Source organism: Azolla caroliniana, unplaced genomic scaffold, assembly GCF_043228905.1.
Source record: "Azolla caroliniana isolate FFs.n. ecotype wild unplaced genomic scaffold, voAzoCaro1.0.p SCAF_13, whole genome shotgun sequence".
Classification (NCBI taxonomy): domain Eukaryota; kingdom Viridiplantae; phylum Streptophyta; class Polypodiopsida; order Salviniales; family Salviniaceae; genus Azolla; species Azolla caroliniana.
In genome coordinates, this window is record NW_028230448.1 from 11,342,203 (window position 1) to 11,367,080 (window position 24,878).

The 24,878-nt window shown below is 46.8% G+C and overlaps 1 pseudogene across 1 annotated transcript; it reads right to left on the bottom strand.

Moving 5' to 3' along the window:
* Window positions 1–758: 758 nt before the first annotated feature.
* Window positions 759–9,269, bottom strand: LOC147856106 (uncharacterized; annotated as a pseudogene). Its single transcript, XR_015530738.1, has 13 exons — window positions 9,080–9,269; window positions 8,740–8,937; window positions 6,943–7,014; window positions 6,750–6,838; window positions 5,752–6,672; window positions 5,564–5,672; window positions 5,390–5,488; window positions 4,668–5,318; window positions 4,497–4,577; window positions 1,689–4,404; window positions 1,437–1,594; window positions 1,275–1,376; window positions 759–1,198 (listed from the first exon to the last, which is right to left on the bottom strand). The product of XR_015530738.1 is annotated as an uncharacterized LOC147856106 (transcript).
* Window positions 9,270–24,878: the final 15,609 nt, after the last annotated feature.

Below are 24,878 nucleotides of genomic sequence, written 5' to 3' on the forward strand. Positions count from 1 at the left end.
TTGATAAATGAACGTTAAACTCCATGTGCATCAAAGTAGTTTGTTTGAAGAAAAAGTTTATGCATGAGCCATATATTGAGTTCTCTAGGGCACAGATTGCTAGAGAAAAAAAAAGGCTTATATCTGTTTTTAGTGCTTGTACAATTAAATGATTGTTACTAAAACCTAACAATAATTTCGCTTTGAAAATATAATAGAACATACTGAAAACAATTCAATTAAATTTTGTGGATCCAAGGACACTTTGCAAGCACACCTAAATTTTGAGCTTTGGATACCCCTGCATGTTCATCACATATTCCTACAACTTCATGCATAAACCCAAGACATTGTACTCTTATGTGTATGTACATTATCCAATCCATGAGATAAAAATGGCATGCCATTGGGGGGGGGTCAAATCTGATAGCTCACTCAAAGGTATATGGTATATACATCTCAATGTCTCGTACTTCCAGACTTTGACACTATAAGCAAATTACACTGATTATATGTGATATCAACCAGATATTACAAGAGAGTAAATTCCAATATATGTGATGATACAAAAACGTATCATATACTGCATATCACAAGTGAAGCAGGCATCCACCCATTTTCGGCCCCACCCTTCTCAAGTCATAAACAAGACTTCTTTTCTGTACAGTAGATATTCCGCCTTTGCAAGCTTTTCTGCATTAAAAAACTACAGAAATGTCAATATTTTACCCTTTCACATAAACCCTGGATGAAGAAAATATTTCCCGATATGGCTCACCCAAAAGCTTATTTTTTATCATTTTCATGCATGCGATCTCTTTCAGCACAGAATCCTGTTGATCCACACCTAATCATTGAGATATTGAATCTCTCCCATTAGAACACTGTTACTGTATGGATGGATCAACCACTTTCTTCCCCTTCTTCCCTTTTTTTTTTCCAGATCTAACTACTTCAAAATCATTCTCATCCTCCACAGCTTTTCTATTTATAGTCTCTGTCCATTTCTCCCTCTCTAAGGAATTCAACTCATCTGTAATTACAGCATCACTGGTTGGGAAAACCACACGGGCTAACTCTGGTGAAATTGACTCCTTTCGTCGAAGAAATTCAGCCTTGAATGCCTCCACTATAGGTCCATCACCAAGATACATTGTGAGATAATCACCAGCTTCAGATACAGATGGTACACCCATGCAAAACTCTAAAAGAGACATGTCTGCAAATCAAAGTTAAGGCTCCAACAATGCAATATTAGTCGAACATCTTTTCTTAAAATGTAAAATAAAGGATACCGCCCTTTCCACTAAATCGTTTTATCTGTTCTTCACACCATTGTCGAAATGCTTTTGCTTCAACGACACTAGATGTCTGTTGTCCATTTTCTGCTACTAAATCTACGATTAGTCCTATAACAATGAAATAATATATGAAAAGAGTCATACACAAGAACATACCTTCAATATGTTTGCTTAAGACCTTAACTGCAGGTGACTGGGTGACTGTTGTCTTTAATGCCCTACCTACTGTTGCATGTGGATGCATGGTTCCGTTTGCTTTGGATAAATGTTCTGCCATAGTTTGTTCCTTCTTTGACGGTGTCTTCTGATCCATCCTGAGATGAGAGCAATATGAGTTAGACAAGCCTTGCAAAAAGAAAATGCAACAGCACTAATCATACTGTAAGGAAGATTGCTTTAAAAAGTCACCGTTCTGACTTTGATGATTGTTTCCTATTTTCTGTATTTGTATAATTCCAGAAAAGCTCATCATCATTGCTGATACCCATCTTTGACTTAGGGTTTTCCTGAGATACTGTTTGAGCTTTAGAGTGACCTGTTGATTGTAACGTCGACAGCAGAGGCCTTTGCCATGCAGATGTGTTATTATTTATGGGTACTGCTGAGCTAGACACTCTTGGCGACACAGACTGTATCTGTTGAGCAACTTGAAGATTTTGTTCATGTTCATCCCTTGCCTTTTTCTCTGCTTCTTGGATCTCTTTCAGTGACTTCGGAGCCTTTGCCTGTTTATTTGGAACCGTAGACCATGCACCTGAGGAGAGGAAACTTCCTCTTTCTTCTTTGATTGGCAAATCAAGTCCTAATGAAGGGCTTGAAGGGATTACAGCAGGGGGGCATTCATCCACTCCCATGCTCATTTCAGAAGTTTTCTCCGGGATGTATAAAGCTGCTGAAGAATCAGGTATTGGAACTGCAACCATCTTACCAGCCTTACCTTTAACACCCTTCTTGTTTTTCTTTGTATCTTTTGTTTCTACAGTATCAATATCATCAGTGACTATGTGAAAAGATGGGCTCATTGATGCAGACACATCTTCATCTCGTATATCATGTACGTTATCAACATCGCCATTTGCAGACAGTATGACTGCGCTATATTGTATTGGCTTTGTCTGTGCATCAAAAGACGACATAACTTCAGAATCTTCTTCAATTGGAATACCAGATTTGATCCAGGAATCAGCTTCTAAAGAAAGTGATGATAGCTCAGATGACAATGGCCCACATATGTGTGGCTCCATGTGGGCATCTGCCTCATCTTTTGTTATATTTGTAGCCATTATGTTGTTAGAAGGCATGACACCATCCCAAGAAGGTTGGGGAAATGGATTCAGCTGGTAATGATCACTAGAAGGTCTTGGAATAGATGATGCTTCAGTCATAAACATTGAATTTGACACCGCACTTCCATCTGATGGCAAAGGTGAACGCAGAAGCCTCAGTAATTCTTGACTAGTTAACTGGCGGTGTCCATTACCTTGCAGCTGCTGCATTCTCAAGACATTGTCTTGATTATCACCTGAAATCTGCATTAAATGCTCAGCATTGGAAAATCGTTGTGCTTCAATTATATGATCATGCCTATGATCTATATCCTGTTGCCATGACATGCCAGATGACTGTTGTTGCCTACTTTTCTGGTTCATCCTTGCATCTCTACCATACATTTTTAGCAGATCCAACTCAACATCCTGAGGTCTCCAACCCCTGCCTGCAGCAGCTTCATTTGATTCTACAGGGAATGATTGATTCCTGCTAAATAGCTCGGCTTCAAAAGGTATCGGACTGTGTGAAGGTAAATTATTGTGTCCTTCAAACCTTGGTCTTTGTGCTTGAAGGACTGATAAAGAACTTGTGGGCATCATTTCTGTTCTCAACACTCCACCACGCAACACTGAAATATCCCTTTCTGGTTGTTGTAGACCCACCATCGTTTGCATGCCTAGTTTTGGTGACTGCAATTGAGAAAAATCTGAATTATGCAAACCTGGAAGATCTACCTGTAGACTTTGACCCCAATGATGTACTGCAGGAAAGCTTGGATTACGCTGCAGCAGGTGTAATTGTTGCTGCAAGAAGGCTTCATGATTAGGCTGCATCGGAACAGATGCTTGAGTACGTACAAATTGCCCAAATTCATTGACCTCCCACACTCCAGATACACGTTGCTCATCCAACTTCATCTGCTGCTGTTGGATCAAGTATGCCCGCTGTTGCTGATTTTGTAGCTCTTCTTCCTGTTGCCTCTGCAATAAGAGTTGAAGCAATGGATCTTCCGACGATCTTTGATGCAAGTGCTCTAGCTGATGCATATGCATATCAGTAACTCTCATGTTATCATGCATGAGCCGCATCTGATCTGATGGAGGAAATTGTTGTTGCTGCCTTGACAAATGTTCCAAAAGTGGATGTGAAGGCAACAGTTGCTGTTGAAGCCTCAAGCGTTCCTCCAGATGTGGACCAGTAGCAGGACTCTCAAAGTTGCTTTGCTGCTGCAATCGAGATGACATATGTGAAGATGGTAATTGACGTGGGGAAGCCAATTGTTGCAAGGGATGTGATGAAGGAAGGTGATGGAAGACATTCGGGTTAACATCCGGAGGAATTACTGGGTTGCTACGTTGATCCAAGTGGGAAACTGGTGGCTGGTTCAAAAGTTCTTGCAGTAAATGATGCTGTTGTTGTGACTGATGTGGATGGGGAATACCAGATTGTGAGAGCTCCAGTTGCTGGTGTAATTGAAGCTTCTCAAGCTGAAGAAGTTGACGCATGTGGAATTCATCTAAACCATGCGAGGAAGAGCTCTCTGTCTGCAAAGGATCATGCCACACCCCGTCCTGCATCAATGTGACTGAAGAAGATTTGTTTGATGTGGGATGAAGTCCTGGCTGCCAAAACTTGGCTCGTGGTGTTTGCAACCTTGGGGATGCATATCCATCTGACACTTCTGGGAATGCAGTGGCACTAGTCGGCCATTGTTGTGAAAAAAGAGATTGCTTTGATGATTCCATTTTGTCTATCTCTATTTCAGGAAATGCAGACATCGTCCGCCGAATGTTGTCAACAAAAGCCTTTGCCGGCATTACGTCCATGCTCTGCTCGCCTGCCTCAAAAACTTTATCTAGTGTAGTATACAAAGATAAACTCTATTAGAGTCTAAAATCATTTCACATGGCAAATGGGAAAAGGATAATCCTTAAAAGCAAACCTGACCTCTTATAGCATGAGTATGTCGAGATTTGGGATCAAGTACAGACTCAGAATGTATGGAAGTGACATCAAAAACTTTGTCTGCTGTAGTAGTACACATTAATAAATTCTATTAGGGTAGGAACTTATTACACCAACCATAGAAAAAAAAGAATCCTAAATAGTGGAACTGACCTCCTCTAGTATGAGAATGTTGAAATTTGGGATCAATTACATCCTCAGAATGTATCAATGTGTGTTCATTACCTTCAATTTGTCTCATACGCTCTACCGATAGCTGTATGGTGGATTCTGGCAGAAAATTAGTCTCTACAATGGAATCCTCTTTTTCAGGCTTTCTAGCGGCCTCACTTTCCCAGGGCATTTGGGATTCTGTTTTCAAATGAGGCATTATGTTACCTAATGGAACAAATGGTGCATCTTCAGGGGCATCAGCAAGACGGACTGGAAGATCTGTACCAAAATAACCTAGTTCAAACCAACTGATAATATCAACCCCCATGAAAGGTCCTTGGATCACTCCTTGTGGATCGGTATAGTAGAAGGAGAGAACTTCTTGGTCAGTCAAGACTTGTTTTTCTTCTAAAAGCTCCTTTTTTTCCTGATGATCCATGCTTCTTGGAAGTCTCAGGTCTTCCATGCATTGCACCTCTACATGTTCATCAAATTCCTCTGCCCTCCTACCAGTCATTACAGAGTTGCCACATTCCAGATTAACTGCTCCAGCAAAACCAGCAAAATGACTGGCCTCATTTTCACTGGTGCCAACATCTAGAGTATATGAACGCAAATGAGCCAGATCATTTGTGTTGTTTGTAATATCACCTGCATAATGGACACGATACAAATCAGTACAACCTCCAAAATTTTCACTCACAACAATGAGTTCACCTCACCCTCTTGCTGGATAACACGGTCAATCGGTTCAACTGCATTTGATGCACTACTGATCTCTGTTTGGCCTAGAACTTCTTGGGGAGTTTCATATTTGACAACTGTTGAAATCGATAATCATAATATGAGCAAGAAAACTGGTATGGGAAGAATTCACTATAATAAGAAACTCTAACCTTCACCAAAATTCTGATTGAAATCTTGATGATTTCTTGCATCTTTAAGACCTGAGATAATAGCACCACTGCTTGCAATGTTACCTTTCCAAATCTCTTCTAGAGTAGCCTGCCAAAATAGGAAAAGAAAACACAAGTTGGAAGGTGGCAATAAGCATATATACATGTGACTGCAAGAATGAGCTCACATCTTCCTCCACATCAGGTGTGATAAAAGCTAAAGGCTTAACACATTCTGTCTGTGTGAGCTCTGCTGCTTCTGTGATATTCTCTGGAAATGTACTAAAAGAAAATTCATTGCTTCTTTTCCGATAAATGTCCAGAAGTTTTGCCCTAGGATATTGGTACCCTTGATGGACATCAAATTTCAAAACAGCACCGATTGGGAAACCCAATTTCATGCCAGAATCGGATGTAGTGCTTCTGCCTCTGCCTAATGTGAAACCAATATTAGAATTTTCACCTCGTCCTCTTCCTATACTGAATCCCGGAGCATGTTTTGGTGGAGTGGAGCTCAAAATGGGAATTTCTCCTTTCGCTCTTGAAGTAACAGAATGAGGGCGCCAAACTCTATCACGGGCAGATATATCCACCTCTCGATCGCCTTCATTGCGATTGTTATTCAAGGCTGCATATGGTTTGTCACGATATTGTGCTCCATCCCCATCTTTCTCATTTTCAGACCGTTTCTCTCGCTTTATCTCCTTCTCTTTGTCTTCAGGGCCCCAACGAGCGCTCCATTTACTAACACGTCGGCCAGCATCTGAAGTAGTGTCCCTATTTGATGAGTTCGACCACCGCTCAACTTGAGGAACCCGTCTACCCTCACCCGAATCTCTTATACTTAGAAGATTCTCATTCCATCGTTCAAGACGCCTTGAATCCTCTCCGCCTTCCTTCCATCTATCACGCTTTACAGCAATAGGAGTGCTCTCTCTCTCCTCTTCCCTCCATGCATCTCGACGATTATTACCATCACCATCTGAAGCTGTCGCTGTACGCCACCAGTCTTTCTTTTTGTCAAGGTCACGGTTTCCTTCTACCTTTCTCCTCTCTTTAACAGCAAAATCTATTGTTCCTCCCTGACCCCCAAGAGTTCGTGGAGATTCCTGCATTATTTAAAATTTAAGACAAGAACTACATAATCTTTGACAGAAGCTCTGATTATGACAAGCATATCGCTAACCATTGACAATGGTGGAGGCTTGCTGTCACCAGACTTAGAAATCAGCCATTGTGGAGACAGAGGGATAGTGTTATCTGAGGCCATAAAATCTACAATAGTATAAAATAAAGTTACGTTAATAATGTTGCAATTATGTGAAGAATTATAGAGATTTTTATGATAAACATGAGTATGATCGACAATCTTTGAACACCTTTATGCTCTGCAACTGCATCACCAGATCTAACAGCTAGCTTTGTCGCTCCAGTCAGATTCTCTCCTTCACCTACAAGGTAAATCAAATACTGCATTAGATAGCAAGTAGAACACTAAAAGCAAAATATCTACATTACAATGGGATAAATTGGGGTAAATTTCGCTCATCATCATATATTAAACTCGACTAAACACATACATACATGTGTATATATTGGAACTGAATGCGAAAATTCTGGGTTTCCAAAATTGCATTGGCAAGTTTAAATAATATGGTTATATCATAACTTATTATTAAAAAGATAGTTTTATCACAATTCCTTGCACTGCTCATGAATTATTTTCCATTTCTGTTAAGATATTCCCCCTCCTTACAAGACATAAAATCCTTATGAACATTCAATAACAAGAAATGAACATAAATTCTTCTTCATGAATCACCCTTGATATTGGAAAGATGCTCCTATCATTGGCATTGCTCATGTGAGAAAACCCACTCTCCACAATAAATTACATAAATTCTCAGAAATATTTTGTAGACAAAAAACCACGCACATTCTTCTTGGCCCTCTTATCTATTGATTCGTGAAAATTAATCACGAAAAGTTGGTTCTATCACGCTTACTGATCATTTCAGCTTTATATTGATACATTCATTAATATGGCATGAAGAGAATGCAGGTACATTCTTTTCAAAAATATCATAAGAGTTTAATATGACGGGGGCAAAATCACTCTTCATGAATAATATTCAGGCCGTAGAATCCTTTATGATAACATACTAACTTTTGCCTCCTTACAAATCCTATGAAACCTCATAAATATGTCATGAACAAGAAAGCACATACATTCTTCTTTCTTGAAACTGACAAAGGGACAATCACCATTCATGGATAATATTCAGGTTTTTGTTGGGATTTTCCCCTACAACTCATAGAATCCTCATAATTATTCAGTAGGAAGACATTGTGAACATGCATTTTGATGAATTGCTCTAAAATATGAAAGATACAACCCTGCAGAAATTATTGTTAAAAGATTGTTCTATCACTCTGCCCCATCCATAAGCACAATCTTGAATCATTCTCAGTTATTCTAAGATATTCTCCTTCTCTACAAATCAGTAGAGTAGAGAAATGTGCTAGTGTAGTTCATGACCTAGAATTATATAAATCACTCTGAATTTATGCTAATAAGTTATCCTTCTCCACACAAGTTCCTTGACTTCGTAACCACTAAATTTACATTGTTTAACAATTTTGAGTACGTGTATAGATTGAGCACTCACATCCAAATTTGCATTTGGATGAACTACAAAAGTATACAGCATGTTCAGTTAATTAAATTCATTAGAAACGTCAAATCATTTTGAACTTTTTGGTAAGGTTTGCATGTCTTCCAAACTTACCCAAAACCTTTCAGTTAGCATTTAGTTCATTTCTGACTTTTAACTTTGGAAACACATCGGGACTGATCTTGAGTAGTCACATCTTACATTTATAGTGCATTCAAGCATTGCTCATAATTATCCTTTTTTTAGCTACTTGGCTTCATTGTATGTATCACTTTCAAAATTCATTCTGACATCTAATACACTCTGATTTCATATCGAAATGGATAACAGAAACATAGATCCCAATCTTATGGTGCATAGCAGAAATCACAAATTTTTAGTTTCCTTTCCCTTCTTTCTTTTCTCTAACTGAGTCAAAAAATCATACCAAATCACAAACCTTTCTGACAGGTAAAAAGACGGCTGTTAGGAAGTAAATAAATGTTGCTGTAAAGGAAATACCATGGATTTTCAATAGCTCTGGAACGATGCAAGAGGAGACATTATAGTCTCCATTGCTGGCATCTCCACCTCCGCCATGGACGAATTTCGACTCCTCCATTGATAGAAAAGAAACCAACTGATTGTTTTGCAACTTATGCGGAGACGTCCGAAACGAGCACGAAGCAAAAACAAAACGCAACAAAAGGAAAGCGGTATCTGCGTATGCAATGTAAAAAGAGGAAAGGGAAGAATTAGCATGAAGAGCAGACACAGAGAAAGCAACATAAGGAAACGTACTCCGCGTATGCAATGTAAAACAGGGGGAGAGAGAGGCAAGCAGAGACGCGAAGGAGAGTACCTGTGGTGAGAAGCAGATCGTGGCGACGCAGAACCCTCGCTCTCAGTATGTATTTCTCTCTATTCGCCTCGCTCTCTCTCTATATCTATCTATCTATCTATCTCTATCTCTCTCTGTGTCTCTGTGTGTGTTCGTCTCTTTCTCAATCTCTCTTCGTGGCGATGGCGGCTCGACTCTCCTCTTCTATTTCCTGTGTTGTGTCTGTGTGCGCGTTTCTTTTCCTTGTGATCGGACCAGGAGAGGAGAAACGAAGGCAGTGACCGGTCATCGCCGGTCATCCCTAAATAGGCAGCCAATGAAAAACTTGAAGAGATCGGGACCCATCACCATTCGGTTCCATTCGGTTCGTCTTGAGCCGTCCATCCCAGAGCTCCTCAATACTCAGACGCCACTTGCCTGCATCATTTCTACTCTATTGGTTTCCTTGGAGTTACACGAGACTCAATGTGCCCTACATCTCGTCAACCTTACCCCCTAAACTCAGTTTTAAGACTCGTGCTTCTTATCAAAACCACATGGTACCTCCATCCTGAAATCAGAAGCTTGATTCGATCTTCTTGATTATTTGGTTTGGTTTGTAAATCACCTACCGACACTAAATTCATTGAAGATTCTTAGGTAGTTTTACCTAGTACTTTATTTTGTTGACTAAACATGGTTGTGTGATGTGTTGCTTAGGATTTTCTTAATTTTGTAATAAAGAGGGTAGGGTCCCTACCTCACTCTCTCCTATTTAACACCCCTCCTTCCTCTTCCCTTTAATTACTAAGGGTACTCTACCATTGAGATACAATGGCCTAATCGCATCACATGTAAAAATGCTTATGCTTTACATAGATGCTTGTTTTGAAGTGCCCTCTTTCCTTTCGGCAACTCCGTCAACTCATACTTGTGGTTCTCATGCAGGGAATCCGTCTCGTCCTGCATGACACTTAATCACTCTCTGTTGTGGGTGTCCCTCTTCGCTTCCTCGAAGCTCTCTGGCTCCCCCTCATCGGTAAGTAGCACGTACTCCCTATCCGGAAATCTCTGAGGGTATTTCCTTCCTCTGCTTTCCTCAGTTGGCTCACTAGGTCCTTCCTCTTCTCCTTCGGCTGGTTCGTCGTCCGATTCAGAGTCAATTGTTTCTTCTTCCTCTTCAGAGCCGACCGGAAGCCGTCCGATCAATCCGGATCCGGATCTGACTCCATGTCCTTATCTGGTCAGCTTGACTTGTTCTTCAATCAATATTCGACTTCCGCCTGACCGGGAGGATGCACATAGTTAGTCGGTCGGGTAGCCGAATTATACTAGTCGAAGTCGGAGTCGGAAGGGTGAAGATAGTGTAACTGAGAGAGTAATTTTTGCCAAGTAGGAAATAGAATATTTAAGAAAATAGACCAATTAGTGTAATTGTAGGTTCTTGTTGAATAAGAAATTGTATTATCTTGGAAAAGTCTCTTAGGTCGCCTATAAAAAAGAGGCCAAATGAAAGAAAATGATTGGTTGTTCGAAGTTGGAATTTCTGCATGTTGAAGGAAACATTGTATCATAAGGGAGCAAATGTAATCTGGCAGTAGTGGTGGGCTTGAGCGACGAAATTGCAATTACTAAGGGCCAACCAGGAAAAAGCAAGGCCAAGGATTCTTTAAAATGGATGCAGCAAGCATAACCACAGTAGACGGCGAGTTGGCGGCTGACATCTATGACCTCACAATGCGTCACAAGGAAGAAATCAACAAGTTGCTGGAGGAATATGATGACTAGCAAATAACACATGCGCTAAAGCTCAACGCCTACGAAAGGGAACGCCATCGGTAGGAAGGTGAACAGGAGGACAACAAAGATAAAGAATCAGCCGAGAAGGGGTTTGGTCAAACAGTACGTATCAGTGAGTCACATCAAGGGGTACAAACAGAGCAAGAAGGCCCAGAACTGGAAGAGGCAGAGTCGATTCTAAGGATGGAGCAAGCGCATCACATAGAAGATCAACCAACTTCAAATGACATTGAAGATCAAGAGGACGAAGAACCTACTTTGTTGGACATATTGAACGAAGATGATGATGTGGAAGAAGTTGAGGAAGACGACCCGAACGACGATGAGCAAGATGTTGAAAATGTGGACAAAGACGACCAAGACTGAGTGTGGGGTTTGACCGTGCAAGGCACTGTCCCATGGGCGTGCCATGTGTTAGCCGGTCGACTAGCCGAATTATACTAATTGGAGTTAGAGTCCGAAGGGTGAAGATAGTGTAATTGAAAGAGTAATTTTTGCCAAGTAGGAAATAGAATATTTAAGAAAATAGAACAATTAGTGTAACTGTAGGTTCTTACTGAACATGCAAGTGTATTATCTTGGAAAAGTCTCTCGGGTCACCTATAAAAAAGGGGCCGAAAGCATTGTATCATCGTCAGTCTATTTTTAGTTATATTAATATAATTTTGGTAGTTACAGTACTTGTTGTGTCGTATGCTCTATTCAATTCCTTTGTTATGCTCATTATATATATAACTATCAGGCGATCGAGTTCGTATTTCATATTTATATTAATTAAGTTTTGAGTAATTAATCTGTGTGATGTTCTGAGTAAGCAATTATCATAGTCAGCAAACATTCCATCTCCAACCACAATCTTCTTGATAGGACAACTTAGGGATTAAGACATCTGACCCTTGTGTCAGTCGACAAAGACAACACACTCGTCTTCTCCTTCTCCCAATCAACAATAGTCTTCTCCTCTGGATCATTTTCTTCTTGGCTAAGTCCCATAGCCAGTAGCCGAACTCATCGTTGTAGTATCCCAGGAATATGCATGGCCAAGTCTTTAGGTTCAATTTGCCCCTCTGGTCCTTCGCTACATGCACATAGGCAAGACAACCGAACACCCTTAGATGCCGGTCCGACACGTCTTTGCCGGTCCACACCCTTTGTGGAATATCTCCATCCAAGGGTAATGAGGGTAATATGTTTATCACATAAACATCTGTCATCAACGCCTCAGCCCATAAGGTCTTTGATAGCTTTGCATGTGCAAGCAGGCTATGGACCCTCTCCATGACAATCTGGTTCACTCTTTCGGCTAGCCCATTAAGCTCTGGCGTCTTCGGCACGGTGTATTCGAGTCGGATTCCCTTCAACTAACAGTACTCCTTGAACTGCACTTAGTATTCCCCTCCGTTGTCTACTCGAACCACTTTTACTTCCGACCAATTTCTCTTTTAGCTCTTGCCTAGAACTCCTTGAAGACGGATAACACATGGTCCTTCCTCTTCAGAACGGGAGCCCACAACTTCCTGACAGTCATCTATGAAGGTCACAAAATATTGTGAGCCGGCATGTGACTTAGTGTCCACATAACATCCATCTATATGCACGAATTCCAACGACATCTTCTTCCTCATTGGGGGCCTGGATCGGAAAGAGGTTCTATTCTGGTTGTTGTTACCGTACGAGACGTACGTGTGATGGATAAGTGTGATAAGTGAGGGTGAAAGATGTAATGTGTTGATATGTATGTGTAATCTTATATGATTATGAGTGTGAGTGTGGTGGATACAAAGAGGTGTGAGTGAGTGACTAGGTGTGAATGCCCAAGGGGCTTACACCCTTGTGGATCTACCCCTTTGTACCTATTTAACCCCTTATGGGGAATGAATGAATGGAACAATATAACCAATCTCTCTCTCTCTCTCTCTCTCTCTCTCTCTCCCCTTACGTTGAACCCCCTTGGGAGGGGGGTGGAGCCATTCTAAGCACCACCCCCCTCCCAAGGGGGTTCAACATAAGGGGAGAGAGAGAGAGAGAGAGAGAGAGAGAGAGAGAGAGAGAAATTGGTTATATTGTTCCATTCATTCATTCCCCATAAGGGGTTAAATAGGTACAAAGGGGTAGATCCACAAGGGTGTAAGCCCCTTGGGCATTCACACCTAGTCACTCACTCACACCTCTTTGTATCCACCACACTCACACTCATAATCATATAAGATTACACATACATATCAACACATTACATCTTTCACCCTCACTTATCACACTTATCCATCACACGTACGTCTCGTACAGTAACAATTGCTGACCAAGCAATCAGTGCACTTCTCAAGTTGCACATTCTTCACCTACAAAATGAGGTTATCCTTAGCAAGCTTCTGCATCCCCTTCTCACGTTGTCGTGAGGATTCACGACCACAATGTGAAAACCGGGGAAATGGTGATATCGGCGGAGTGCACCGCATGCACTCCCTCTTGTAAAGATTGTACAAAGATAGTGGGTGCCTTTAAGGCGCCGAATAGGAATGATTGCCGGGCAGGATATCCCCCGATGTGGGGGGTGATATTTATCCCACATTGTAACGACCTTCCCTCCTTGGACTATAAAAGGAGGGAGGGGTCTTGTTGAGAATCAAGCTCAACTTGGTCTAGTGTGTGAACTCACCTTGAGAGTGAATAGACACTCCAACGGTCAAGAGTCCCCATTAAGTCACCACTTTGTATTCTAGCATTTAGTATGAGTCATAGAATCATATTCTATGACACATAACTTATGAGCTTTCACATTCCCCATGCTCCATGAGTCGTGTAGTTAATGAAGAGAGAGGATGACTATATAAAGCACCCTCCTCCCTCTTTGTATAATGTTGAGTCTTTCTCCTTTGTTAATACAATCTACCTTGCGTATACTCTGTGTCTTACTTCTCACTCACTCACACACACACACACTCTCTCTCTCTCTCTCTCTCATACACACACATTTCACACCTATTCCGTTACACAAGAATCATACCTGATTCTTTACATGGTATCAAAGTGATTTGGTAGCTCGATTTAGCCCATTCGCCTTATCGTGATCGTGTGTTGTGCTCCACGCCGACGACCAAGAACCCACTCATCGCTATTGTAGCTTCGCTACATAGCTCGCATTCGAAGAGAGAAGAAGAAAAAGAAGAATCGACATAATGAATACTCAAATGGGGAGCGCTCTCCCTACCGAGAAGTTGGATCGAAACAACTTCGCATCTTGGGAGTACAAGATGCACCAATACCTTGTTGGACAAGGCTATTGGAGCTACATCAAAGGAGCGCATGAAGACCAACCCACCGAAGCGGCTCCCAGATACGTGACATGGGAGCAAGCCACAAGCCACGTGATGTATTGCTTGGTTACATGTGTTCACGATCACATGCTCGGCTACATTCGCGAAGCCAAGACACCGAAGGAGGCATGGGAAAATCTACGAAAGATTTTCGCGACGAACACAACCGCAAGAAGGCTTCAACTCCGCCAAGAGTTGAACAACATTCAACAAAGGGACATGTCCATTACGACATACACCTCGAAGATCAAGGAGCTTTGTGATTCGCTCGGCTCAATAAGCGTAAATATTGATGATGATGAGATGGTTCAAATATGCCTCAACGGCCTCACACCACGGTTCGGCGCGATGCAAACCGCCGTTCTAGCACGGGAGAAATCTCCCTCCTTCTTCGAGCTCCAATCAATGCTATTGGTCGAAGAAAACCATGTGCATACAAGGAGCAATGAGTCGGAAGGCCACATGCTCTACACGCACTCGAACGGAGGAAGAGGACGCGGATGGTCGAGAGGCCGATTCGGCCAAGGACAAGGCAGACGAGGTCCGACCTACGATAACAACTCTCAATTTCGGCCGCAAAACGAAAGCCAACGAGGAACCTTCACAAAAAGGGGGAGCTTCCACTCCGACCTGAGCCGTTAAAACGCAACCGAATGCGGATATTGTGGAAAGCTCGGCCACCACGAAGGAGAGTGCCGAAAGAAGATGCGTGAATCGGCTTCCACAAGCCGACAACTCACGAATTACGCACACAACTCCGATTACGAAGAGTATAGCGGAATGTACGGGCACAACTCCGACTACGAAGATCATGGCGGAATGTTCATGATGAAACATAGAGCAAACTCTATGTCAGACTCTACCTCAACTAGTGCCCTCAATCCGGAGGACGTATGGTTTGTTGACTCCGGAGCCTCAAACCATATGACATCCTAGAAAGAATGGTTTCTCGAACTTCGAGAGTTGGAGCGAGCCGGTTATGTCGAAACCGGAGATGACACTACGCACCCGATTCGGCACATCCGCAATGTTCTGTTCGGCGAAAGAGGTAAGCAAACATACATTAAAAATGTCTTGCATGTTCCCACCATCACGAAGAATTTGGTCTTGGTCGGCCAAATGGTTGAGCAAGGGATGCAAGTACGATTTGACCAAGAAGGGCGCTTCATCGAAAAAGAAGGCCGAATCATCGCATGCGGAAGAAGAGAGGGCCGGATGTTCATTCTCGATTCATGCGAGATGAAATCCGCCATGTTCGCGAAAAGCACGAAAGCCGACTCTGACATAGAGCTATGGCACAAGCGAATTGGCCACATCAATCTCAACAAACTCAAAGTAATGAAATCGAAAGGAGTCGTCATCGGACTCCCGACATTCAAAGAGAAGGAGATTGAAGGTGTATGCGAAGCGTGCCAATTCGGCAAGCAACACCGACACCCATTCCCGAAAGAGAGGAACGTGAGCAAAGGTCTACCTGACGTAGTCCATTCCGACGTATGGGGACCGGCGCAGACGGCTACATTCGGCGGATGCCGATATTACGTGCTCTTCATCGACGACTTCTCCAGGCACACTTGGATCTACCAGATGCGGCAAAAGAGCGAAGTGTTCGGACACTTCCAAACATTCAAGAATGAAGTCGAGAAAGCCACGGGCCGACATGTACGTTGTCTTCGATCGGATGGCGGCAAGGAGTACTTTTCGGACAATTCCATGGCGTATCTCCGAAAGGAAGGAATTCGACGAGAATTCACTTGCCGACACACTCCGCAACAAAACGGCGTAGCTGAGCGCAAAAATCGGCACATCCTCGAAGTAGCGCGGGCAATGATGAATGAGAAGCATATGCCCAAGTCTTATTGGGCCGAAGTTGCAAATACGGCCGTCTACCTAATGAACCGGTGCACAACATCCGGCGTGCACGAGGTCACTCCGCACGAAAGATTCTTCGGAAAGAAGTCAAACCTATCACATGTTCGGATATTCGGCTCCATTGCGTACGTGCACATCCCTGACGAGAAGCATCAAAAGTTCGACCCGAAGTCGGAGAAATGTATCCTCGTAGGATACTGTAAACGATTACTTATGGAAGCGTTAGAAAAACAGAGAAATTAGGGAATACACAGAGTACCCGGGAGAGACAGAGAGAGCAAAACCTCAAAGTTATATTCAAAAATATATAAATCACTCTGTACATACAACTATGCTGAGTAGCATCATTTATACAAGTCCTCGTGGGACTGACAAAAGTACCGCGTACTTCAATACTCACACGAGCATCTGACACTTACTACGAGACTATAATTGCCTAGTAGTCTACACTAATACTAGGCTTCCGGTTACTAATTGGATCCAGCTAATCAGCTCCCCAGCTCACTGGCTCTATTGCTTGCTGGCTCGGTTGCTCACAGCTTACCGATCCGTCTCGCTTGCCGGCTCAGGCTTATTCAGCCGATCCGGCTCCAGTTGAGCTTGCCGCTCAACACTCCCCCTCAAGCTCAACTTGAGGTTGGATCTTAGTGTTAGTCTCTGTGGCAGTCGATACTTCCAACCGACTTCTCTTGGCGTCGCTTCGCCTTGCTCGCGCTCCTCGTCCGGTCCGGTTCCGTTTTCCGTGACCCTTCTGGTTCTGTGCGCCTCGACCTTCTTGGTCGGCATGTCTGCTCAATAGGCCCCTCTTAGCTCCTTCGCTGTTATGACTCCAGCGCTTGCCGATCCGTCGATTCCTCCACAATGGCATTGACTTCCGCTGCATCTGTGTCTACTTGGCCTTGAATTGATCCGGTTCTTCCGAATCTGTCTTTTGAACCGAATCGACTATCTTCGATTCGTTCAAGCTCTTGTCCAAATCGGTTGCTCCCGATTCTTCTTCTGGTTCCAAGCCCATTACCACATCGGACCATGTCCGGGTCTTGGCCTTCTTCCTTCGGTCAGCTTTGTCCTTCTTGACTCTGCCGCCTTTTGTTCTTCCCTCACCGGCGCAATCGGTAGTCTCTTTGCCTTTGCCTGTTCCGGTGTCTTTGCCCGTTCTCCCCCTCATGTGTGGCACGTCGAGATGCTGAACACCAAGCATTTCGGTGAAGTGCTGCAACTTGTCCGATCCGAGCGGCTTGGTGAAGATGTCGGCTACTTGCCGATCCGTTGTGAAGAATTTTGGCCAGAGGCGGAAACCGGGAAACATTGGCTACATCGGCGGGGTGCTGCGTCTGTACGCACCCGTGTACATTTAGTGTGAATATCGAGGGCGCCTTTATGGCGCCGAAGAGTAGTCAAGTCGGGGACAAACGATCCCATGTAAGTCGGGATTGTCCCACATTGTAACGCATCCCCTTCCTTGTTCTATAAAAGGAAGGGAACGCCCTTTGTGTAACGGTTGCCCATTTTGCATTAGAGGGTATACCGTTAGGTTTAGAGTTAGGTTCTTCTTCTTCTTCTTCTCCTTCTTCGTGTTTTGCTTAGGGTTTGCTTTGGTTCGGCCTCCTGTGCAAGACACCGTTCGGCGCAACGAGCTGAGAGCTCCCCGACGGCGGCTTGACAATAGACGACTACTGTAACCTACCTTAGTCCGGCTCGACGCCGGGAATGTATTCTTCCCTTTATATGTATATATATATATACGTTTGTCTGTGTATATTCGCGTCGTTGTTGGCGTCGGGTGCCTACCCTTTCCTGCGTTTTCTGTACATAAGGCGTGAGTCGGGTTGGGCTGTGTGTGCGTGTGCATGTGTGGGTGTGCGTGGGTCAGTGTTAAGCACGCTCTCTCTCTCTCTCTCCCTTCGGTTGCTTCCGGTGTGCTTCTGGGATGCCCCGGAAATAGTGAAGCACGACTTCCTACGCTCCGTCGCTCCCTAGTCCAAGACCCCCGTGGTCTCGCCTTTCCCCACGCACGCGCGTAACAACGTGACATATTTGGTGAACCCGACGTGAAAGGCGGCAAGGGAGGATGGAGTCGGAAGACGACGACCTTGCGGAGATGGTGGCCGAAGTGGTGTTGGAGTCGGCACAAGTGGTGATGAGGCGAGAAGCAGCGCAACAAGCGGTTGAGCGAGTGGTCGAAAGAGTCGGCCGTTTCAACGGGGACAAAGTCCCATCTTACTTGGAAGCCTTCAACGCAGAAATGGAGGGGCGTGGCGTAGACGAGGCGTTGAGGCTGGAGTTCTTCTGTCGGGTCGTAGCGGTCCGGATGCATGCGGAAGTAAAGGAGCTCCGTGAGGCTCATGGTTCGTGGGAGGCCTTCGAAGAGGCGCTCCTGAAGGCATACGGAGGACGGCGGAAGAGTCGGGGACGACACGACTTCGACCAATGGGTAGCATCGGCAAAGACCCACCGGGGCTCGACGAAGGCGTTCCGAGAGTTCGAGCGACGACTTGCTCGGCTCCCAGAGCGGGAACAAGGTTTGGTGGGGGCGGACAAAGTCCTTTTGTTCGTCAGGTTGATTGACCGAGCGGAACGGGAAGCCATCGGGATTGAGCTCGAAGACGATGATGGAGCGAATGGGCTTACGGAGGACTGGTCGAAGGTCGGAAGGGTGTGCCAACGGCTAGATGATGAGCAAGCCGAGAGGGCTAAGAGGAAGGGACGCGACGGCGTGCCATCACAACGGGAAGAGGCCAAACGGCAAAGAGAGTCGGCAAGGGTCAGCGTTGGGGCCAGGATTGCGGAGGCGTATGAAGCTCTCAAAGCGATGCTCGAGGAAGAAGGAAGATCGAGGCCGGAAGCCGAGACCAAGGAGACGGACTTGCCCCACGCGACGGCGGAAGATCAGTACGTCAGTACCACGGGTGAGGGTGTGGAACGAAACGCCCTCTCGACTTGCGGAGAGAGAACGGCCAAGGACAAGGCCGAGATACAAATCGCGGAACCGGAACGTTGGGACCAACGGTTTCGGGCGTGTCAGCCCGAGATCCCGGTCATTGAAGAAGCAAGCCCAGACGGGGCTTGCGCGATCGGTAAGAAGTCGACCACCGACCACGGAGAGCCGGTGGCTACGGACAAGGGCGTAAAACGGACGAGCGATTCCTTGTGTCTTCCCACACTTGCTCCCGAGACGATGGTAGTCGGGCCCGAGTGCCCACGTGAATCCCAAGCGGAGGAAGGCGGCGGCGAAGGGCCAAGAATCACCGGCGAGACGATACGGGGAAGGAGCGGACGAAAGCCCACGAACCCGATTCCGGAGAACTCGGCATTCAGGCCCGTATGCCCATGTAAGACCGAGGAGATGGATGGCAGTACCGAGGAGTCCTTGCACGATGCCGGCGAAGACGGATGGGAAACGGCCTGCGAGAAGGCCAGGGACGGACACGACACAATGAGATCGGCATTCCGATACGGAAGGAGCGTAATCCGGTCGTGGATTGTTTGATCGGGGCCGGACTCGGCATAAAGGTGCCGATACGGGAGAGGGTGCGGGACGAGCCGCCCTCTTTTACATGGGGAGAAAGACCGACCGGGCGAAGGTCGAGATTTGGAAAGAGAATGAAGCCAGTCCTATGGGATTCCTTACACCGATCCGGCTGCAGGCCCGAGTGTTGGCGTGAGTCCTATAAGAGAAGACGGTGGCGACAGGAGAACGGGACTCGGCAATTCGGAGAAGGACGAACGGACCCGGACGAGAACCGGGCGGAGCGGACTCTCAGATGACCATTCCGGGAGGGAGGAAGAGAGCAGGCCTACGAAGAGGCCGAGGACACGGTACGTCGGTACCACGGGAGAGGGTGCGGAGTAAACCACCCTCTCGGCATGCGGAAAAGGACGACCCGGGACAGGGTCGGGAATACAAATGGGCGGCCTACGGAGGATCCTCCACACCGGTTCTAGAGACTTCGGTAGTCGGCAACGCGGTCGACATAAGACCAAGATACTGACGGTGGCGGCGAGGTGACGAAGGCAAGGGCTACGGATCGGCGGCCTACGAAGGATCCTTCACACCAGTTCTAGAGACTTCGGCAGTCGGCAACGCGGTCGACATAAGACCAAGATACTGACGGTGGCGGCGAGGTGACGAAGGCTATGGGCGTAAGGAAGTCCGGTCCTACGGGATCCCCACACCAACCAGAGACTCCGGCTGTTCGGCCAATGTGGCAACGTAAGACCGAGGGAGAAGGAAGGTGACGGCGGGAAACGGGACCCGACTACGCGGAAGACACGAGGAGAGTCCGGGAGGGACTCAAACAAAGACACCCGAGTTTCGGCAAGCATAGAAACGGAGTCCGGTCCTATGGGACCCTCACACCGATCCGGAGACTCCGGCTGTTCGGCCAACGTGGCAACGTAAGACCGAGGGAGAAGGACGGTGGCGGCAGGGAACAGGACCCGACGACACAAGGGAGGTGCCGGGAACGAGGTGACCAAGTGCCTAGTGGACTGCACAAGGTCGGAGTCAGGGAATGGCAAGAGAGGCCGGAGGAGGATCCTCCACACTCGCTTCGTAGATCTCGGTAGCTCTGTTGAAGTAGCGAAGACTGACACGGCAAGCCCGGGGTGACAAGCTGGTGGGGGTGAGGGGACGACGGCAAGCGGAAGACTCAGGACTTATCGTGGCAGCACGAAGACGGGAAGGGCCAAGCGGGCTACTACGGGGTGTTCCTCGGATGCAAAGGACACCGGTATGAGGGTAAACGACGATGCACGATTTGCCCAAAAAGGGGGCCGACGAGGCGTGCAATAAACTGGAGTGCGACACGGGCGGTGCCAAACAACGGGCGAGGGAACATGGCACACGGAGGTGCCGAAGCGGAAAGGCGAGCGCGGGAATAGGTTGCGCGATTCGGAGGTAGCGCGGGGAAGGGACCCTCCACACCGTTCCGGAGACCATGGCGGTTCGAGCCGACGCGGCGACGTAAGACCATGGAGAAGGAAGGTGGCGGCGAGAGGACGAGGGCAACGCGAAACGACATGGGACGACAACGCGAATGATCAACGGAGGCCAAGCGGGCCACTACGGGCATGCCTCGAGCGGGGGACATCGGGCCTACGGCGGGAAGCGGGGCGTTCATACGGCCGAACGAGGGCCAACGGAAGTACGAGTACTACGAAAATCGCGGCAGAGGACCCATCGGCGGGTCGAACGAGCGTACGGGGAGGCGTGCGCGAAGGAAGACTCGGAGCCGACGGATCAAACCGGCAGCGACCCGAGATGCGGATCACGGGAAACCGGTTTCTCGCCGGCCGAAATCTCTCACCCTTCAACCAGATTTGGCACGTACCGGTGGACGTGCAGTTAGGTGGGGGTGGATGTTGTGAAGAATTTCGGCCAGAGGCGGAAACCGGGAAACATTGGCTACATCGACGGGGTGCTGCGTGTGTACGCACCCGTGTACATTTAGTGTGAATATCGAGGGCGCCTTTATGGCACCGAAGAGTAGTCAAGTCAGGGACAGACGATCCCATGTAAGTCGGGATTGTCCCACATTGTAACGCATCCCCTAAGGAAGGGAACGCCCTTTGTGTAACGGTTGCCCATTTTGCATTAGAGGGTATAGCGTTAGGTTTAGAGTTAGGTTCTTCTTCTTCTTCTTCTCCTTCTTCGTGTTTTGCTTAGGGTTTGCTTTGGTTCGGCCTCTTGTGCAAGACCCCGCTCGGCGCGACGAGCTGAGAGCTCCCTGATGGCGGCTTGACAACAGACGACTACTGTAACCTACCTCAGTCCGGTTCGACGCCGGGAATGTATTCTTCCCTTTATATGTATATATATATATACGTTTGTCTGTGTATATTCGCGTCGTTGTTGGCGTCGGGTGCCTACCCTTTCCTGCGTTTTCCGTACATAAGGCGTGAGTCGGGTTGGGCTGTGTGTGCGTGTGCGTGTGTGTGTGTGCGTGGGTCAGTGTTAAGCACGCTCTCTCTCTCTCTCCCTTCGGTTGCTTCTGGTGTGCTTCTGGGATGCCCCGGAAACAGTGAAGCACGACTTCCTACGCTCCGTCGCTCCCTAGTCCAAGACCCCCGTGGTCCCGTCTTTCCCCACGCACGCGCGTAACAACGCGACACCGTGTGAACTTACCGTAGTTCAACTTCACCGCTCAGGACCTGCTCACGCACAAAGTGATAATGCACTTCTATGTGCTTCGTGTCAGCATGGAACACAGGGTTGTTGGCGAGTTGCATGCTGCTTATGTTGTCGCAGTAGACCAGAATCAGGGTCGGTACCTCAATCCGTAAGTCTTGCAACAGTCACCGAAGCCAGATGGCTTCACGGGTGGCAATGGTAGCGCCCCGATACTCATCCTCAGTGCTCGACAAAGCAACTGTTGGTTGCTTTTTGCTACTCCATGCAACAACCGTGCTACCTAGGGAAAACATGTAACCGGAGGTTGATCGGCGATCTGATGCATCGCCGGCCCAATCGGCATCCGTGTAACCGACGACCTCTTCGGGTATACCGCGCCGGTATAACAATCCTCGGTCCTTCGTGCCGCTGACATACCGCAATATCCTTTGCGCGCACTGAAGGTGCTCCACGGTCGGCTTCTGCATGAACTGACTTATCATTCCGACCGGATAGCTGATGTCGGGTCGTGTGATAGTCAAGTAAATAAGGCTTCCGACAATTTGTCGGAACCGTTGCTCGTTGCAGGCTAGTCCAAAGTTGGGACGAAGCTTCTGGTTCCGGTCCAAGGGCGTGGAGACAGGTCAGCATTCTGTCATGCCGAACTTGTACAGCATATTCAAGACGTAATGTCGTTGTGAGAGCAATATGCCGTCCGGGGTTCGGATCACCTTGATCCCTAGAAAATAATGAAGGTCCCCCAGATCCTTCATCTCAAATGCGTCTGACAACTGGGACTTGACGCGGTTGATTTCTGGAACTCCTGGTCCGGTGATGACTAGATCATCAACATACAACAGTATACATACCGGACTGGCTGAGTCTTGCCGGATGAACAATGAAGAGTCTGATTTGGAGGCCACAAACCCCATCTTACGCAACCGGTGCGTGATCTTCGCATTCCAAGCTCGAGGGGCTTGCTTCAGGCCGTACAACGACTTCTTCAGCCGGCATACCACCGACTTGTTCATCTCTGATTCAAAGCTAGGGGGCTGAGTCATAAAGACTTCTTCTTCAAGATCACCCTGAAGAAACGCATTCTTCACATCCATCTGGTGAAGATGCCACCCCCTTGCTGCAGCAACTGCCAGCACCACACGAACCGTCGTCATCTTCGTTACCGGAGCGAAGGTCTCGTCGTAGTCGATTCTGTGGGTCTGCACGTATCCCTTCGCCACTAACCGGGCTTTATACCGGTTAATAGAACCGTCGGCGTTGTACTTTACCTTGTATATCCACTTGCATCCGATCGGTTTATAGTGACTAGGAGGGTCAACCAGGTCCCATGTCTTGTTGACATCAAGTGCCCGCATTTCTTCTTCCATAGCGGCACGCCAATTTGCGTCCTTGGCCGCTTCTGCGTAGCTCTCCAGCTCACGCACTTCCGCCACCTTAGTCATGTACGCATAGTGATGCGCCATTTGCTCATTGTACCCGTACCACTTGACAGGATCCTTTTGGCGGGTGAACTGGCATAACTCACTGTTACCCGGTTTGAGGCCCTTCTTGGTCGGTTCGGTCTTCGTTGCCGAGGATCCGCCTTTCTCCTTGCCGGAGTCAGATGCACATTGATCCGACTCATCGTTGCCGATTTCGAATTCCGACATCTTCTTCTTCCCCTTCTCTTTGTGCGTGAACCGTCTCCTCGGTTCCTTGCGCGGGGAGTACATGGCAGAGTCTCCACTACTCGCCGGTTCCTCATCGGACTGGTCAGATTGACACAATCTCTCATTCGGCCCACTCAACCGGAATGATTCCGGACTCTCATCTTGAGTCCACGCTTCATCATCCTCTACCTGGGCCGGTTCAGGATCACTAGCCTCATTCACCGGCATCGGGTCAGATTCGGAAGTCGGAGTCGGTAAGGAGTACCATGATGCCGATTCATCAAACTCGACATCTTGACTAACTTGGACCTGCTTTGTCCGGGGGTTATAGCACTTATAACCCTTTTGCTCTTTAGCATAGCCGACTAGGATGCATTTTTCCGATTTTGCATCTAGCTTCCTCTGCTTCTCATCCGGTACATGCACAAATGCAATGCTACCGAAGATCTTAAGGTGTCTCAAATTCGGCTTCCGCCCGAAATACAGCTCGTGAGCTGACACCTTGTCATCGATCTGGTTCTGGATGTAGACAACCGTTCGGACTGCCTCCTCCCAGTAGAATTTGGGCATGCTCTTCTCCTCCAACATTGCCCTTGCCGCATCGATAAGCGACTGGTTCTTCCTCTCGGCAACACAGTTCTGTTGTGGTGTGTATCTGCAGCTGAACTCTTGCCGAATACCCGTTTGCTGCAGATAATTGTTGAATTGGCCGGAAAAGTATTCATTCCCACCATCTGACCACATGCATTTGATCTTCCTCTCTGATTCCCGTTCCACCATGCTTTGGAGACTCCGGAAACACTCGAAGACTTCACTCTTGCGCTCAATGAGGTAGATCCATGTGTGCCGCGTATAGTCGTCGATGAAGGAGACGAAATATCGACTCCCGCCAAGACTAACACTCTGTGCCGGTCCCCACACATCCGAATGGATTAGGTTGAGCTTGTTACGGCTCCGGTTTCATTCGGTAGGAAATGGAAGCCGGTGTTGTTTCCCGAGTTGGTAGGCTTCACATACTTGGGCCTTCCGGCCGCTGAACTTCGACAAACCGAAAACAACTTGTTTCGTTTGCAAGT